The sequence below is a fragment of the Crinia signifera genome, chromosome 3 (genome assembly GCF_055691185.1).
Source record: "Crinia signifera chromosome 3, ASM5569118v1, whole genome shotgun sequence".
Classification (NCBI taxonomy): domain Eukaryota; kingdom Metazoa; phylum Chordata; class Amphibia; order Anura; family Myobatrachidae; genus Crinia; species Crinia signifera.
Window position 1 is genome coordinate 64,993,247 of NC_139219.1, and position 6,232 is coordinate 64,999,478.

Genomic DNA, 6,232 nt, shown 5'->3' on the forward strand with positions numbered 1-6,232 from the left:
TGCATCTGCTTATACATTGGTTTAGTGACCTTACGTTTAATAATGCTCTGTCTGAACTGTCTTGTTTCCTTACTGGGAAAAGATGGCTGACACGGCCTCTTTGGGATATGTCTGCCAACTCTATCTTGCCCTGTCGGAGGGAAAGGGAAAGAATGTCATCTAAAAAGGGCTGACTTACTTTGAACAGGCATGTAATTGGTGAGGAAAATGAAAAACAGGGAGGGAAAGACCTTTTTCTACAATTTTTAGCAACCACCTGTCCATGGTATCCTGCATCGAGGAGGTCAGTGCTAGGGAAAGATGGGGAGGGGGAAGAGAAGAAACATGACTTTCTTGGAATGAAATAAGCCTCCGGACATTGCATCTCTAGAAACTCTGGTCAGGAAGAAACCTTTCTGGGAGCTCGGGATCTGTCCCTCTGGTGTCAGGTTGAACTTCTTGAACCGACAGAACGACCCTCTTGATGAAAGTGCTGCTTGAAGGGCTGTGGGCCTTTTAAGTCAGTAAAGAATTTACGGGCTTTCTAATGGAGCTTAACCTCGTCTATGAAATCAGGCCCAAAAATATCAGAGTCTGTTTAATTTGGGATGTCTACTTGCCTGGGACCTACACTGGTCAGGCCTACACTGGCTAACCAGTGAGTTCTGCGGGCATTAGATATAAAATCAAATGTCTGACCAATTACCAGGGTGGCTCGCCTAATAGCTTTTAAGAGGGCCATCTTGGAAGCTACCTCCCCCAATGCAGCCGCCACTCCTCCTTGTCCCTGCCACACACAGGCGCAGCGTTCCTGGCGCCTGTACTATTATGACAGGCGCTGGTACTGGCGCATACGCAGTACAAACTTCTGTACTGTGCATGCGGCCAGCTTCTATGGGCTGCTTCGCCAACAGTCCATAGAAGTGAAATCACGGTCCCGGCGCCTGTGTAATACAGATGACAAACACCTGGACCGGAGCGTACATAGTACCGACGTAGTGTAATCAGCAGATTTTAGGGGCTGCAGCTCGACAATGGGACTGTCTTGGTGAATGGCAGGTCAGACTTCCAATATTTATAGACATGCATGTGCACGTGACCGTCATGTGTGCACATACACTGTTACAGTGCCTGCAGCTAGACTGCTTCCTGCTCCCCTGGCTGTGAGAAGGTGAATAAAAGTTTTTCTTTCACTCTACCTTCTCAGCGAACATCGGGAGGCTTGCGCTCTTACCCACCAGCTGTTGCTAGGTGGCAAACCTCCCGACAAAAAAAAATCGATCTCTCTTCCACTGCGCACTCTACATCAGCCCCTCCTGAAGTGCACATGGTTTTGTCCATTAAAGAAGGAGTTTGCTTTTGCAAACCAACTAGAATTACCCCCTATACGCAGTGCATGAGGGAGGGGTTAAATACTGGGTAAGTAAAACAAGACATTTTTTCCCTCAGCACACTGAGTAATGTTAGTAACCAATCTAGAACACTACATGATAATAGAATTCAGAGATATTGGTTACATATACCTGTGCAGGTGTATGCTATGCCCCCAAGCCGCGTCAAGGCTTCTCTGTATATTGGGGGTCCCTATATCTAGGTGCATGTTGCGGCACCCCAAAAACCATCATAAGCTGGGAAGCCCAGTGCGGCATGCCAGTGATATACTAAGTGTTAATAATTAGTGATAAGAAGCTGAAGCTAAATATAAAGAGAGAGATAAATGAAGGGGGAAATTTACCAATATGAAAAACCTAGTTTTTCGTATTAGTATTTCCCCTACGACTGTGTTCCGGAGGGGAATGTACAAAGCAGTCAGATATGACTGCTTTGTAACCCTCCGATGGTGTAACATTCATATTAGCTGGCCATATATACGGCCGCTAATACGAATGTTTCTGGCAGTCTGCATGGATCAGTCAGATCCGTACAGGCTGCGTGTAAAAAAAATAGAAAAATTAAATAAATGTAAAAAAAAGCAGCGTGGGGTCCCCCCCACAGCTGTAACCAGCACAGTAGCGCACGCAGGGGGGTTTCTGAGTACCCAGAACCCCCCCAGGAGTCTAAGGGCCCTAGGCTGAAAGCTGAGGGTCCCCTCTTTCCATGGGTACAAGAATTTTAAAAATCGGCCCTTGGGAACCGGAGATATCTGACTTCAAAGCAGTGGTCCCCATCCAAGCCTGTTAATTGCTCTTTCCAGTCAGATATTTCAGGTTCTGTCTGACTTAGAGTTTTATTCCAAAAGCTGGGACTATCCCCCTTTGATGGACACTAGCAGCTTGTCTCTATTCTTCCCAGAACCAGAGATATCAGCCTTCGAGCTGCTGGTTACTGCTCCAGCTCCACACACCTGGTATGTAGTTTTATATACTCGTTGGCGGATTGCTCTGCCTCCTGAACTCTCATCCCCTAGTCCCCAATACCATTTGGTAGGTGGGATTCTCTAGTTTTTAATTCCATTAAAATCTAAGAAATCTATTTCCTGTAACTGGAGATATCTGCAGTCAAGCAAGCTGTCCTCCCACCAGAAAATTATGAATAATAAGCCCACTCCACTATACACCCTTCCTCTGCATATTAAACACCCTCTACCACCCTGGAAGTTATGTGTCAGGGCCCCTTAATTTATCCCAATGCCCCCTTCTCCCACCCCATCTCCCACCATCTGTGCAGTAAAGGGGTAATTAGTGGAAATTACTGATCCAGGCCCTACATGCTGAGCGGTTGATATAATATCCCCTACCACCCGTGGGACATCAAAGCTTCCCCCACCCCTACCGCAGGAGGATCGGTAGGTGCCCCAATACATTGCTATGCCCAGGGGTCTACACTGCTGTTGACGCCCCTGTATGTATATGTGTGTATGTATATATATATATAAATATATATAAATATATATATATATATGTGTGTGTGTGTATAAATATATATATATTATTATTTATATACATTTGGTCTATCTATAATACTTTAACTGACCCGGCATATACTGGGTCACCTAAGTGTCCATCTCCATGCTTTGCTCCGCCCCTCTGGAAACCCCCTTCTGAAAATCCTGCGTTTGCCACTGCAGCACCTGGCTGAAGGAGCCGGGCCAGTAATTAAAAATCAGGGAACCCGACAAATAGGGGTTCCCCGATTTTTAACAACCAGCCCCAGGCTCCAGGTCCGGGGACAAAATGACTAGGGGTCCCCCGTATTTTAAGAACCAGCCCCAGGCCAAACCAGCCAGCAGGGTAATGTAACAGCCGGGGGACACTTATGATATAAGGTCCCGCGGCCAAAACATTAAAATATGTTCAGATATATACTGTATAACACGTACAGATATATATATACACTTCTGCACTTGCACTTTACTAACATACAGCTCCACATCCTGAAGAAATGGTGTTGTATGTAATGTATACTTCCTTTACTTGAATACACTTGTTGGATTATCCTGTGGAGTGCCTCTCTACTCATCTATATATATATATATATATATATATATATATATATATATATATATATATATATGGAAACGGTTATTCTCAGAGGTCGGCGACAATTGTTATAAATTAGGACTATTGATTATAATAAATATAAGAATTTATTCAATGAGGGGGTTTTGACATAAAAAATTGGTAACAAGTTCACAAAAGCATGTATCAAGGCTGGGGGGTATGTAAAAAGGTTAAAAAAGTGGACATGAGAAAAACAGGCAAAAAAATACTAAGGAGGATCTTATGTTTTAAAAACCATGCATATACTGAATAAAAAAACGTCATTCGATAAAGTACAAGGTAAAAGAGAAAAAGTGCTTAGCTCATGTGCAGAAAGTGAGGTAGGTTAGAAGCTTCCCAACATGTTTCGTCTGTATGACTTCCTCAGGGGGTAGGGACAAACTGGCAAAGGATCATATTTAACAGGAAGGCAGGCATACCTCACTTCCTGCTAGCTCATTAATTAATTAATGAATTACGTATTTTATTTCACTGTGTTAGTGTGATACGCAATTTTCATACTCTATGGTGTCATAATAGGGACCATATGGTAGACTGAAGATAGTTGTTGCACAATTCATCAGCACAGAATCTGTCCAAACAGCGTAAATAGAATAATATGTATAGTGATGTGGGGCGCGACGTCACTTCCGCCCCACATCCGACGTCCTCAGATTGTCAGTGCGCACGCGTGTGCGGCGTCACAGTCAGGGAATGTTTCTTCTAGCGGCGGTGACTTCAATCACGCTGTGGGCGAGGCTTAGCTCCGGACATCCTCACGCATTCTTATGGTACGCAGTGGAACGCAGGAAGAGCAGGGAGATGTCAGTTCATATATCCTGCGATTGGAACGCATATGACACGCAGAGGAATCTCTCATGGATTATTTGGTGGATAGATGTTTGGATTAGTTTAGACGCAATCACGGGTATTTGAAATGTTAAAGAAAAGAGACAGTTAGTTACACATTCAGGGATGTTTGAAATAAAACGTAAATAAAGTAATCCCTCTACATTATGTACTGGGATTTAATAATAACGTGGGAGATGCCAGTGATAAGTGATGATCCATATCAATGGAGGTATATTAAACATCCAACGTTTACTATAGATGTATAGACAGAATATATATTATTCTAGCACTTAAGTCAGATTGCAAATGTATAAAAAAATTATATACTATTTAAGATAATATGGGAAAATAGGTAAAATCTGCTGTAAATTGTGCGGAAGATATTGAAATGATGGTATCATAAAGAGAAAGGTTACATAATCCACCGGGCAGACCAATTTAGATATAGTTTATACTCCAGAATTTAGGAATGATGCCAATGGGTACATAGAAGTATCTTAATACATTGATAAGAGAAGAGTGGTAGTGATTTTCGGAGGGGTACATTGCCAGGAGCTCTCGACCTAGTGATTATATCTGTCTTATTTCCATACAGCACCTGGTTTTCCTTAGAGGTCTCCCATCCTTGTACTAACCAGGCCCAACACTGCTTAGCTTCCAAGATCGGACGTGTTTGGGCGTACCAGTGTGGAATGGCTGTATTGTTTGACAGAGTTAGTGGTAGCGCCCAGAGAGACCTGTTAGTACTATCCGATAGAAACATCTTATGAGGTAAGACAGTGTGTAGGGGATGGAAGATTAACTGCACATACCCTATTAGTAGAACAGGGTCGGTCTAGTGATTTATGTTCAGAGGAAGGGGGCTATTTCATAGCTATCGTTGAATCCTTCGGGTTGTAAAGTGTTCAGTTCGAATATCCAATACATCTCCCTTCTGGATAAAAGGTTGGATAGGTCGCCGCCTCGTTCTCCTAGGTTGACTTGTTCAATGCCTTTGAAAGTGAGTAATTCCGGGTCTGAGTTGTGATGGGTGAGGAAGTGATGTGAAACTGTGTGGGTCTGGACCTTATTCTTGATATTTCTGACGTGTTCTTGGATCCGAATCTTCAGGGGTCTTTTTGTCTTCCCAATGTAGCCAAGGCCACATGGACACTCTAGCATGTAAATGACGGAGACTGTGTTGCAGTTGATAAATTGTTGAATTTTGAATTCTTTAAGTTGTTCTTTACTGTGAAAAGTCTTTCTGTTCGGGTGGAGGAGTCGACAGATGTTGCAGTGTCCACATTTGAAACTGCCTATGCATTTAGGCATTCCATTGGTGGTGTTGGTTATGCTTCTCAGCATACTGGGTGCTACCATGTCTTTGAGGTTTCTCGATTTCCTAAATACTACTTGTGGGTGTAATGGTAAGTGTTCTTTCAGAACTGGGTCCATCGTGAGAATTCCCCAATGTTTATTTAGAGCTGCTCTTATACTTTTCTCATGGCTGTTGTAAGTGGTAATAAATTTAACTCCGGGTAATTGTTGATCTTTACTCTTATATTTGAGAATGGATGTCCTCTCTAGGTCTTGGGCTCTCTGTTCCGCACTGTGGAGTAGGTGTTCTGGGTATCCCTTCTCTCTGAATCTCTCTGCGTAGATCTTGATTTGGGTGTCCCTTTCTGACGTCATTTTGCAGTTGCGTGTCAACCTGTGGTATTGAGAGAACGGTATGTTGTCCTTCCAGTTCCTGAGATGACTACTTTCGTAGTGTACATAACTATTTGTGTCAACCTTTTTTATGTAATTTTTGGTGGTCACTGCGCTGCCTGTTTTCATGAGTATTAGGTCAAGAAATTCCACTTGATCTGTGTTTATGTTTGAAGTGAACTTCAGGTTCAGATTATTGTCTCCTATGTATGTTAAAAACTTGTTGAAATCAG

The 6,232-nt window shown here is 43.0% G+C and overlaps 1 pseudogene; it reads right to left on the minus strand.

Annotated features, from left to right (window-relative positions):
• Window positions 1-4,896: 4,896 nt before the first annotated feature.
• Window positions 4,897-5,014, minus strand: LOC146066025 (5S ribosomal RNA; annotated as a pseudogene).
• Between the last annotated feature and the right edge of the window lie 1,218 nt (window positions 5,015-6,232).